The following is a 14237-nucleotide window of genomic DNA, read 5'->3' as shown; positions in this document are numbered from 1 at the left end:
ATTTATTGCCTTACCTAGCATTCGAATCTAGAACCCTGCATTCGTGGCGGTGGCACACAACTCCTGAACTCGTTGCGCATTGCGCCACAGAGGCCGGCTCTATGTTATGAGTAGACCGCGGATTTTTAGGTTCTAAAAAATGTGTTTTTAGGTTCCTAAAATAGGCTCTAAAAGTCTTAAAATAGGTTCTAAAATCCTAAAATAGGTTCTAAAACCTTAAATTGGGCTCGAAAAATCCTGTAATAGGTTGCAAAAAGACATAATTTGGTACAAAATTCCTGAAAAATACTGATTATATACAATCGTTAAAAACAAAATTTCACAAGAACCGTAATAACCAAATATTAATTTTCTAAACAAATTTTCATTTCTTTATATCTTTTTCAAAATTATCTACAAATTATTATAATACTGCACTTGTGTTGATAGAAAAAGTTACTTGTTAATATGAAAAATTAATTACGTATGTATAATTTGCTGCACAATATCAGGGTGGCTACTCACTTGGAATTCCTTGAATTAATCGTGGGAATTACACGTGAGTTATTGGCTTGGGAAATTATGCGTGAATTATTGGCTCTGGAAATTATGCGTGAAATATTGGCTCTGGAAATTATGCGTGAATGCTCTGGAAATTATTCATGAATTTTGGCAAAACATGAAAAAAAGTACTACCGGATGTTTTCTCTATTCCAATTTTTTCTCCGTAGACGTGGAAAATTGGAACTTTTATTAATCCAAATCCCATTAAATTTAAACATGTTTATAAATGCCCTGAGGCAAGTTTCTCTCAGTTTAGCTCTCATTTTATTTTTATTTTTTTAGGATGAAGAAGGAAGCTACATGGAAAATAAAACAAAATTTTCTCAATCCGTTAACTTAGTGTATTTTGCAGAACAATCTATCTGACAGTCGGAAGATTATTACAAAATAATATATCTTGAAGTTGATTAGGTAAATTTTTTTGGTACATTGGAATTACAAACCCTTTACATCGTTAATATTTCTGTATGTGGAAGGGAGGGTGAGAGTCGATAATACGTAAGGTTGGAATAGAGAAAACATCTGCTTGTATCCTTGAATTTTTGGAAAGTTCACTTTGAAAACCAGGAATTATACTTGAATTATATCATGGTCCTAGTGACCACCATGAATCCTTTTGCGTTCTCCACACTCAAACTCCACCTTTTGTCTGTGAAGATCATTTCCTGTGCTGAAAATTATCTTTCAACAGAAACATAGTACTGCAATTGTAATCAAGGGGTTCCGGGTTCGATACCCGGTGGAGGCACATAGTGGTTCGGATCCCACTTTAAACTGTAGATCCAGTCTCGATTAGCCTTTCTGTGCATAAAGTGGACTTAAAACACCAAATCAATCAAAGTAAATTTGAACGCTGTTGCAAGGCGTGAATGCCAAAAAGGACCAAACTGGCACGAGATTGAGCAAGACCACGCAGATCAGAAGTTTCCACTTGGGACTGTGCAGGGTGTAGAGACGATTGGCTGCCAAAACTGAGAATGGAGAGGAGGGGGGGGGGTGGCAAGGACAGTTTACTTTAGGAAAAACTGTCCCCTTTCGCCGCCACTGTCTGCAGGTAAGAGTGACGTCAGCCATTTTTTGTTTTGTTTAAAACTTTGATAAACATCATATACTTGCGAGGGAGGGAAATCGACAGAAAACATGTTTCAATCACGCCAGTAATTTAATTTTTTCACCACCAAACATAGTAAATACCTCCTTGAGATATAAAAATCATGTATAACCTAAAAAAATGGTTTAATTTAGGCACATAAACCTAAAATAGGTTCTAACAAGCAAAATAGGTTATTTTAGGCACTATAAAACTTCGTCAGTTGTTTCGTTTTTCAATGAAACGCTGATATCATTTGTTATTTCTTATTTACCTGTAAAGGAAAAAAATAGGTTAAAAACTAAAATCCGAAGTTTAGTTATGAGTGTGTGTGTGCAGTACTAAATCAACGAATCAAGTAACAATTTTAATTTGCATTTGTTCTTGGAAAAAATAGATAAAACATTTCATTACCTCCAAACAAAATAAGTTTCACAAAATATCTAAAGGTATACTTTTTTAAATATTGTGAAACTTGTGTAACGTACCGTACATAGAATTTGAATTATCTGCAGCCCCTCACATTCAACCACAAAAGCCCAATTTAAGGTCAATTGGCTCTAAATGTAGACTACTCTTAATGATAACGATAATAATAACCCGTGGCACACCAGCCCATTGAGAGCCCAAGCCTATGTACCGACCGCCGACCTCACTCCCACCTCATTCTACTCACTCACTCACTCACCCGAGGTGGGAGATCATTAAACCAGTTATGGGTTGACGTGTGGTGAGCACGACGAACCCCCAGTCGTTGTTGTATGTTTTCATGACCGGATTACCCTACTCATTCGTAGCTCCCCAATTTCCTCATGATGGTGGGTGGCCACCAGTCCCATTCACAGGCCGAAATCTCAGGAGAACAATTGTAACGCTTGCCCCAGGAGACTCCAACCTGCGCCCGTACCGTAGTCGGGGCCCAAAGCATGACGCATTAAGGTGCGGTTTCGTTTGTGAGAAGGTTGCATGCGATTCGCTGCATGCAGTGATGTGTTTGTACTTTTTAAAACAAAAATAAATGAAGGAGTTTGTTTTCAGAATGTTGAAAGAAAAACCGCAAATGGAAGAGAGCAGATGAGACGTACAAAAGGATAAATGAAGAATATAATTACAACTTTATTTCAAAATATCTCACAATGAAACGAAGTTCCACACATTTTTTCGTTTAAGAATAAATCAATCTAATTTTATTTTGTGTGTTATTAACGAAGATATTCAGAAATTACCTAAAAAAAAAACAGTAAGAAATATCCATGTTTACCATCAATATTTAGTGCTATCGTAGTGGGTTATAATAATTGGATGAATACAATCATCAAACAGAGAAGAATGTTTTATTGATAACATTTATCAATATTTTCTTAATATTTAAATCGAATTTGTGGATTCTGATGTAAACATAATATTTCCCACACTCAGCGTCTCATTAGTGGCTTGAGTCCTCCCCGATGGCGCAGTGGTAGCGACGTCGCCTTGTAATCAAGGGGTCCCGGGTTCGATACCCGGTGGAGGCACATAGTGGTTCGGATCCCACTTTAAACTGTAGGTCCAGTCCCGATTAGCCTTAATGTGCACAAAGTGGACTTAAAACACCAATTCAAAAAATAAAAAAAAAAATCATTAGTGGCTTGATTTCCCAGTTCCGTCACTATTTGCAGGGATTTAAGTTTTGCCTGTGACTGTAAAGCCCTGGCAATTGTTTCACTGACATTGCCAGACTCTTGTGAAATAAGTCTACCTCATCTTCTCGTCGCTCAACACTCATTCCAAGGCCCGGATTTTTATGTAGCTAAAGCTTCCGAAATATGTAGATAAATCACCGAAATATGTAAAAATGCGTGACTATGTTGAAGTAATATTTTTCGTAGATTGCGGAAATTCTGTCAGGGACATAAACTGCTTCCCTGCAGCTTCTATTCACCTGTTCCAATTCTCCAGATTATCCCAATATAATCCCCCAGCACCACATCTTTGAAGTCTTGTGAGAAGGATCGCATTATACCTGTTGAATGGCAGGCAACCAGTTGCATGAGTTTCGAAAGATCATCTTTGCTGAAACTCATTCTTCAAAAAAATAAACACAAGTTGCGCAATCGAGGAATACGAGAACTACTGGAACGCAAGCGATAACTGCAGGCTGACTGCTCCCAGAGGAGTCGTTGCAGAAGCCGCATGCAGTGGCGGCGATTAGGGGTGACGAAGGATGGCAGTTGCCCCACACATTTCGCCACTTTTACCCCCGCACTATGCTAAACTTTATCTACAAAGGGAAATATACTGTCTTTGCCCCCCCCCCTCCCAGTTTTGGCACCTTGTCCTTTGTTTTGGAATCCAATCGCCGTCCCTGGCCGCATGCGTTCTCTAACGTTCGACGCACAAAAGAAACCACTTCTGGCGAATTCCATTAGACGTGTATGTGTGCAGCGACTGCACGCATTCATCGCATGCGACAGTCGCACAAACGAAAACGCACCGCACGACGACGGTGCGGGGCAAATATACTCATAAACCCCTGTTCGAGAGCATGAAGCTAACTGACACATATAGGAGCTCAATAATTTCCCTGATTTCACGAAGTTTGTTTGTTGCCTATAAAACAGTTTATTGCTTTGCGTGCTGGGTAACCACGCTTGGATTTCTCGGGGGTGGGGGGGAGTTGACTTTTCTCGTGATGAAACCACTCGCCAGGTTCAACGAAGGTTTATTGTAAGGTTGAAATGCCGTCTCTAGTGTGATCACTTAATATTAGTCGTCAAGAGGGGAGTGATCATATCAACTCTTGTGTTAAGTGGCAATTTGTTGTTGGTTCTATATTGTTAGTTTTAAACATTTCGTGGAGCGATCGCGTAAATTTTAGACCTAAAAGGGGAGGAAGTTGTTTACTTTGAGACGTCATAGAGACAGTCGTTCAATTTTAGACGTTAAACATAATTTTAGATCCCGGGGACTATTTATCTTTACATATTAATTAACGATTTATTAAAAGTTTTAGATGTCTTGGTTCCCAGCCGTCTCATAAAATACAGGAGGGTCCCATTTTGTGTTAAAGTGTCCCATTGTCCCAACAAAAATCCTCGAGATGAATTTGTCCAATGTCACCTGACCTCATTAAGAGAACTGCTCTGTATAATCTTATCTTCTACCTTCCCATTGTAAACGCCCTCCCTTGCCCGGGAAAACAAAAACTACCACTACTTAGATAGAGGCGGCAAATCTCCCCTCGGACAAGTGAAAGTGCTTAATGGTCCAGGTTAAGTTCGTGTATAGGGACGTTCACGTGGGCGGACGTTTTTCCTTTTACTTGACCTCACGTGGTCCTAAACATAACAATAACCTCCGTTGAGTGACGAAAACATATACTCTCTAGCGGCGGGACTGCAATACTTCGCCGCGCGGACCAATTAATATTACCAGGCAAATACTCTAACAATAATCACATACGCGACCTGACGTAGCTAGCATCGACACAGCGCTGACACATATTAAACTGAACAAACCTCAAATTGATTAAACAACTAAGCGGGCGGCGCTTTACTCTAGCAATACGCACTTCAATCAATACAAAAGGAGCACAAACAACAGTGAATTTAAGAACAATAAAAATCACAAGAAATGAGTAAAATTGACCTGAGACAATTAAATACAAATATTAAGCGCAACGGGAGTCTGATATGAAGTGTCGAGTTATGGGGGCGTTTTCAAAACATCCACGAATTTCTAGGGCATTCTCTAAATATCAATCGAGCCGGAACGTGTTGGCATTCATACAGATGAATACGTTACCATCTCTCTGGTTCCACGGCGCATCCTGGTGTCTTCGCGGCCGATTGAAATCACTTGGATGGCCAGATCCGGATCCTGGCGGATCCGAAATCCGGATCCGGTTGGTTCCGGATCCTAAGGATCCGGATCCTAAAATTTTTCGGATCCGGAATTTTCATATCCGGATCCGGATCCGGTACTTTCGGATCCGGATCCAGAACTTTCGGATCCGGATCCGGATCCGTTTTGCCATCCCACATGCGCTTCTTTGGAAAGTAAGAATGTGCTTATAACATAGGCCTATTGTTACCTGCTAATATATATATATATATATATATATATATATATATATATATATATAATATACATATATATATATATATATATAATATACATATATATATATAATATACATATATATATATATATATATATATATATATATATATATATATATATATATAGTGTGTGTGTGCGCGCGTGCGCGATTTGTAATTAATTAATACACTTACAAGGTAGGTCTTAAGTCTCCCCCTCCGATTTCCATGAAACTTGGCAGGTGTATAGAGGCCCCAACCCTCAAATGTCAAGATGAGGAGAAATTGAAGTGGGGATCTGACCCCGAAACTACGTAAATATGGCATAGGAAGAAACAGGGGGCATAGGGCCTCTCTATACACCTGCCAAATTTCATGAAAATCGGATGAGGACACAGGAGTCAGATTCTTACTTCAATTTGTCCTCATCTTGACATTTGAGGGGATTTTGCCCCCTAAAACAGTTTTTAGCTGAAACAAAAAAACATGTAATTCTTCCTTTGGGCCCCTCTATACACCTGCCACGTTTCATGGAAATCGGAGGGGGAACACAGGGGTCAGATCCCCACTTCAATTTGTCCTCATCTTGACAATTTTTTTGCCGAAACAAAGAAACACGTATTTCTTCATTTGGGCCCCACTATACATCTGCCAAGTTTCATGGAAATCGGAGGGGGGCACATAAGTCAAATGCACACTTAAATTTGTCCTCATATTGACATTTGGGGGGGGGGGTTGCCCCCTAAAACAGTTTTTTAGCTGAAACAAAAATACACGTGTATCTTCATTTGGGCCCGTTTATACACACACCTGCCAAGTATCATGGGAATCGGAGGGGGACACAGGGGTCCGATTCTTACTTCAATTTGTCCTCATCTTGACATTTGAGGTGATTTTGCCCCCTAAAACAGTTTTATTTTTAGCTGAAAAAATAAAACACGCATTTCTTCCATTGCGCCCCACTATACACCTGCCAAGTTTTATGGAAATCGGAGGGACACAGGGGTCAGATCCTCACTTCAATTTGTCCTCATCTTGACATTTGAGGGGGGTTTGCCCCATAAAACCGTTTTTTAGCTGAAACAAAAAAAAACACTATTTCTTCATTTGGGCCCGTTTATACACACACCTGCCAAGTATCATGGAAATCAGAGGGGGAAACAGGGGTCAGATCCTCACTTCAATTTGTCCTCATCTTGACATTTGAGGGGATTTTGCCGTCTAAAACCGTATTTTAGCTGAAACAAAAAAAAACAAAAAAACACGTAATTCTCCCTTTGGGCCCCACTATACTGCCAAATTTCATGGAAATCGGAGGGGGACACTTAGATAACCTCCCTTGTTAGTCTTACACTTTGTAATTATTTAACACTGCATATATTATAATGTTTTATTTTAGTTTGTAAAACTGTAACTGTAGAACAATTGTATAATTTTTGTATAACATTTCTATCTTGTTATAGTATATGTTAAAGGTTTCATCCTGGAATGGAATGTCTCACATTTATGTGTGTTTTCATTTCCAATACATTCGAATGAATACATATTCGTTTCAAAGGCATTTACACCTCTGACATTTGTGCACGAGTGTGTTAGCCGATGCGTAGCAAAGTATTTTAGGAACAACACTTGAAAAAAATTCTTCTAGGACTAACGAAAAATTTCTTTGTAATCGAAGATCATAATACCTTTTAAGGTGTGGTAATATTATAATGGGATTGAGATACGAAACTCTCGGATCCGGATCCAGATCCGAATCTTTCAGACCCGGATCCGGATCCAGAACCGAAACTTTCGGATCCGGATCCGGATCCAGATCCGTAACTTTTGGATCCGGATCCGGATCCGAATGGATCCGGATTTTTCGGATCCGGATCCGTTTGGCCATCCCTAGTATGCACACGAAAGGTTTTCCTATTCTTCCTCGATCGCGACGACGAGAAGGTGAAGAGCGTTCATGCATCTGGTTCCTCGGCGGATCAGTGACGATGGGTCGTCGGCGTCGCTCGGGTGACATCAAGGGTCTCGGCGTCTCTTCCTCTCGGGGTCGGTGAGCATCTTCGTGGTCAGGCGTGATCCGGACGTCGCATCTGGGCGGTGGGCGGTCGTTCATGGGTCGTCGGCGTCTTCTCCATCACCGTCGGACGATCTCAAGCATCGGGACGTCGATATGGCAGCGTTCGACATCTCTCTCCATCTCTGTGGCGGCTGGTAGGCATCAGGCGGCGTAGTTCGGAGTTTCAGCATGATGGAGGCATTCGTCGTGGTGTCACGTCTGGCATCGGGGCGGACCGAGGGTGCCCCCCCCCCTTCTACAGTCAACCGGCCATCCTTATGTGCGTTTGACTTCACGAAAAGGACAAAATCTCGCGTACAGCCACTTCTCACAAACTCACTCTGAAGTCTACAGTAGGCTGGCGCACTTCCGCTCGTCCTCACACCAAAAAGATAACAACACACGACGAGTCGGCACAATGCTAGTCTCAACGTTCGGAGCGCGTGGATGTGTTCTCCTTGGAACTCGCGGTAAAACTGTGTGTCGAAATGGCAGGTCTTTTCGTTTTATGCGGATTTCGAAAAAGAACGCTTGACGGTCGTTGAAGGTACGCTTCCCAAGAGGTCATTCCTCTTCGCTCCATTGTCTCCCAGCCTGGACAGAGCGTGCTTCTATACTGCTTTTCCGGATTCTCTGGAGTAGCGACGCGCAGAGGGGAAAGCTTGTGGGCGGGGCCAGACTAGGTGGGGAAGGGTGCTGGATGAAAGCAACGAAGTGCTGAGCGGTGTAACGGTCGTAAAGCAAAACGCTTTCTGCTGCCAATTTCTTCTTTTATTCTTAACAATGGCCAGTGTATTGTTTTACACAAATAACAAATAATATTGCACGTTTATTTGTCTTTTGATGCTACGAAGAACAGAAAAAAAAAATTAAAACAAATTTAAACATACATTTAAAAAAAAATGCAAATAACCACAAACTATGAAACATCATGTATCAAAATGTGTTTTAAACAAGTCTGAAAAACATTTTTCAAACACTTTAAATTTTTCAAACAAGTTGTTCTCGAACACATTCAACACTATGAGGCGCTCTCCTTAATTGCAGAGTTCCCCTAGACTTGCGAGCTGACATGTTTACTACGGAACTACTGGACCGCGAATGAGCCCCCTCCCGTGGATGCCACTCCCCTCCGCGCGTTTATTGGACGAGGCGCACACCCTTCAATATGCGCACAAAACGCGTTCGTGTTCTCTTACTCCAGAGAATCCGGGAAAGGAATATAGTATGGTACGTTCGGATTAAGTGGCGGTCAGGCTGGCGCCGACAGCTCAACTGCAATCTGTGTCCATAAACAGATTGATTATAACCAATTCGATCTGGCATCCGTAATTCTTGCTTGATTGCGACGAATCTCCACACATCCGTCCTTGCATACATGTTGCTGCGCTGGTAAAAGTTTCACTTCAGTCCGGCTGCTGGAACCCGAGATATTTGAATGGCTGTCGTTAAGGTCGAAGTTCCTAAGTTTCAGACCCAAAACGTGACCTTTCTGGTGCTCGCCCGTCAGACTCGCGACTTCCTCCCTTTCTCCCGTTGGCTTGGCAGATCAAATATATATACATACAAATAAAAACACTCAACACCTTGATTAAACACATTTTTCACGGCTAAGGATTAGAATAATAATAATAATGAGGCAGGTCGACGATAAATTTGACTGTGACACCATGTAGTGGGAAGTATGCTATCGTACAAATGTGATAAATTACCAATGTGCAGGATTTATGGATTTTTTTTTACTTTACTTCCACTTTTGGCTAATCGCGAAGTTGAGGATGAGTGATGATATGATGAAATTGATGAAGGCCTGAATTCGAATTGTCATGGCGAATTGTCCGCGCACATAACATATCTCCTAGGATATTTCGTTGTATGAGAACCAGAGGAACGTGACTCCAAAAATGCTGTTTTCAGTTTTGTTGAAATAACCTCCTCTGAAGATTTCTATTTGGAGTCAGATCAACATATCTCCACTTTTAATCCTTAGCATTAAGGTGGAGTCACATATCTCCAAGTGACCGACTCTTTTTAAGAGAAAGAATACTGTGTTCCGAAAGTCATAACGAAACGAACGAATCGAACGAAAGTAACTGGGCTCGTGAACCTGGTGAAACCAGTTATTTTACAGACTTATGGGACGCTCTAGACGAAAGCGCAGGCGCAGCGTTTTGTTTATAAAAATTTTCCGCATGGCGTCCAGCGGAAGGTATTTCCTTCTGACAGAAATAAACTCTACTGCGGATACGATTACTCATTTTAAACACATTGTAAGAACAGTTGTGGCACACTCATCTTGTGCATGTTGCTTCATAACGCTCTCTGTTAAAATTATAATACAATTCCCGAACTAGTGCAGTTTGAAGCCATCATGCACCCGCGTTGTCTGCAGGTAGCAGACGATTCTCACTGAACAAACCAACCTCCTGGCTCGTGAGTTTGGTGAAATAATAATGCTTGGAGATTTTAATGCAAAGGTAGGCAGGGAAATCTGGGCTAAACCTGTGATAGGATCTCATAGCCTGCACCATGAGAGTAACAATAATGGAATAAAACTGATTTATTTTGCAAATAGGCATCAAATGATCATAGAAGGCACCTTTTATCCTCACAAAGATATACATAAAGCAACATGGAGAACTCCAGATGGGAGATCAAGTAACCAGATAGACCATGTAATTTTAGATAGTAAACACAAATCAAGCATTTTAGATGTACGTAGTTTTAGGGGAGCAAATGTGGACACAGATCACTACCTGGTGATTGCTAAGATCAAGAACAGAATATCATGTATACACAAAAGGCAAGAAAGTAAAATCACAAAATATGATATATATAAATTGAAGGAAAGAGACAGAAAGAAAACATATCAGCAAAAGATTACTGACAGACTGAAAAACCTGGAAGATGGCGTGAACAACACCAATCCCAATGAAGAGTGGTGCAAAATACGAGATGTAATAATAAAAGTAGCAGATGAGGAAATAGGGGAAATGAAGAAACAAAACCGTAATGAATGGTTTGACGAGGAGTGCAAGGAGATAACCAAGCAGAAAAATGAAGCATACAGAAATATGATACAAAGTTATTTTACAAGAGCAAAGCTAGAAGTATATAGAGAACTGAGAAGGAAGGAAAAGAAAATACATAAGAGAAAGAAAAAAGAGAGTGTGGAAAGTAAAATGAGACAAGTGGAATCATTTAATGGAAAACGAGAGAGTAGAAGATTCTATAGAACTGTCAATGAAATGCGAGGATTCCAAACTGGAGCATATATATGTAAGGATAAAGACGGACGACTGTTAAGTAATGACCAGGATATTTTAATTAGATGGCAGGAACATTTTAATGAACTTTTGAATGAACAAAACCAGAATGGAAGTGGAATGGAGTAAGAACAGAATCAGCATATGGAAGAAGATCAGAATGTAACAAATCCCCAGCTTAATGAACAGTAAATGCAGGGACCTAGCCTTGAAGAAGTTAAGAGTGCCATTGAGAAGCTGAAAAACAATAGAGCGCCAGGATCTGACAAAATAACAGCAGAGATGATGAAACTTCACGGAAGGGATTTCTTGAGAAGCATTCAAAATCTACTAGATAAAATACGGAAGGATGAAGAAATCCCATCACAATGGGAAGAAGGTATAATATACCCCATATATAAGAAGGGGGATCGCCTACAAACAGAAAACTATAGAGGCATCAGCAAACTTAACACCGGATACAAAATTCTCTCTAATATACTTTTCCGAAGGCTCTCCCCGTATGTAAACAAAATAATAGGTGACTACCAATGTGGCTTTAGAGAGGGAAAATCGACCTCAGACCACATACATACAATTAGACAGATATGCGCAAAGACAAAAGAATTTGGAATAAATACATATCACCTCTATATAGATTTTAAATCTGCGTATGATACCATACGAAGGAACGAGCTGATTGAAGCCATGAAGGAATTCAACATCCCACAGAAATTAGTAAATCTAGTAGAAGAGACTCTAAAAAAAGTGCGATGTAGAGTACAAATAAGAAATCAGCTATCTCAAGAATTCGAAACAAAACAAGGATTGCGTCAAGGAGATGCCCTGTCATGTATGCTATTCAATATTGCACTAGAAAAGGCTGTCAGAGAATCAGGCATAGACACTAGAGGAACTATAATAAACAAGTCAGTGCAAATGATGGCATATGCAGATGATGTGGTTATAATAGCTAGAACAACAAGAGCATTGCGTGAAGCTGTAGCTAATCTCCTTACAGCAGCACAAAAAATGGGGCTTGCAGTAAATGCTGCTAAAACAAAATATATGGAAATAACCAAGGTGCATACTAGTACTACACATCTTGAAGTTAACGGGCTCTCCTTCGAGAGAGTACAGGAATTTAAATATCTTGGTGTGTATATAACAGAAAAAGGAGATTCTCTGACAGAGATTCAACACAGAATAAGTATGGCAAATAGAAGTTACTTTGGACTTGGAAAACATATGAAGTCCCGGTATATCAGAAGGAAAACAAAAGTTAAGCTATACAAAACGTTAATAAGACCTATTTTAATCTATGGATGTGAATCATGGATTATAACTAAGAATGCTGAGACAATGATCGGAAGTTTTGAAAGGAAGATCCTGCGCAGGATCTATGGTCCTATATGTGAAAACGGATTTTGGAGAAGAAGATACAATAATGAACTATATCAACTCTACCAAGATATAGATATTGTGAAGGAAATTAAACTAATACGGTTAAGGTGGCTAGGACATATATACCGAATGCCAGATAATTCGATGTGCAAAAAGATAACGTTTATGCATATGGAGGGCAGGAGAAAAGTAGGAAGACCACCTTTAAGGTGGGTTGATTCGGTAGAAGAGGACCTAAGTATGCTGGGAGTTAGGAGTTGGAGAAGGAAGGCGCTGGATAGAGATGGATGGCGGAAGATTCTGAAGGAGGCCAAGGCCTGTGATGGGCTGTAGTGCCAGAAAAGAAGAAGAAGAAGATGGGACGCTCTAGACGAAAGCGCAGGCGCAGCGTTTTGTTTATAAAAATTTTCCACATGGCGTCCAGCGGAAGGTATTTCCTTCTGACAGAAATAAACTCTACTGCGGATACGATTACTCATTTTAAACACATTGTAAGAACAGTTGTGGCACACTCATCTTGTGCATGTTGCTTCATAACGCTCTCTGTTAAAATTATAATACAATTCCCGAACTAGTGCAGTTTGAAGCCATCATGCACCCGCGTTGTCTGCAGGTAGCAGACGATTCTCACTGAACAAACCAACCTCCTGGCTCGTGAGTTTGGTGAATCTCGTTCTTCCACGAGACGCACGGAATGCGACTTTTGGGACAGCATAATGAACCTCACGAAACGCACGGAAGCACTTATGGAACGGCCAGTTGCCATAACTCGTTTAACGCGTTAAACTCGTGCGACTTTCGGAACGGGCCCATTATTTCCTCTGTCCTGTAAATTTGATAAATTGGAGTTACGTCCCTCTGGTTTTCACACGACGATTATCTTCTGAATATATAACACTAGTTACGAGGTGGGGGGGGGGGGGGCAAACATCCTCTCCCTTAAGGCTACGTGGGACAGTTTCGCAACAGATGGACATTTATTTCAATAACGTTGAAATGTTAACTGCAATTACAAAAAGAAAAAAAAGACGACAGAGGCAAGAAGAACATGAATTTCTCCCCATGTTGGAAGTGGAAGCGGTTTCTAAAGTTATTTTTTACGCCAGATACGATCTGTGAAAAGATATGATGAATGAATATTTACAGGATCCCATGTATTCCATACGGAGAGGCAACTTCAACTTAAGTCTAATCAAATGGATATTGTGACTTTTCCAACCGCAAATAAAAGCTTGAGCCTGTTCTTCTTCCAATCATATGTCTTTCTACCCCATCGGAAGTTCGATATTCCAAAGAGAACAAGTAAAATAATACTTCCATAAGCGTAATGCTAAGTTTTCTCCTTCTACAACCATCCAGCGGACATACCTCTCTTTTCCGGTTGTGTCCTAATTGCGAACAACGCCTAAATCGTCCTAATTGCGAACACATAAAAGTGAGAAATAATTTCATGTCCTAATTGCGAACAAATGAAACTGAAAAACCTGTTTTCAAAAACAGATAAGGTAGTGACGCAGAGCGACAGCTGGTTGGACTTACAACAATTGCCAACCTGATTGACTTATCATGGTCTTCTGCTTTGTAAATCCCTCCAAGGTTATTTCATCCTTTCAGTCTGTCGACGTAATCAGACTTTCATTCCTGTGTTCATGACTCGAAAACCCCTTGGTACCTTAAATAATGTAGTGGAGGGATGGAACAGCAAAATCAACAGTCCACATCCGATAGTGGAAGACCTTATATAAAGCTTAAAGGCTGTGGCAGAAAAGCCTAATGGCATGATTCTTAGGATGGAAATGAGCCTGGAAGATGTAAAATGG

General features: G+C 40.5%; 1 protein-coding gene across 3 annotated transcripts in view; it reads left to right on the top strand.

Moving 5' to 3' along the window:
- LOC145998832 (juvenile hormone epoxide hydrolase 1-like) overlaps positions 1-14237 on the top strand; it is a 33576-nt gene that overhangs the window by 2141 nt on the left and 17198 nt on the right. The window lies entirely within an intron of this gene.

The sequence above is a fragment of the Lepisma saccharinum genome, chromosome 14 (genome assembly GCF_977018435.1).
Source record: "Lepisma saccharinum chromosome 14, izLepSacc3.1, whole genome shotgun sequence".
Classification (NCBI taxonomy): Eukaryota; Metazoa; Arthropoda; class Insecta; order Zygentoma; family Lepismatidae; genus Lepisma; species Lepisma saccharinum.
Note: the sequence above shows the minus strand (reverse complement) of the source record. Positions and strands in the feature narration are given on the sequence as shown.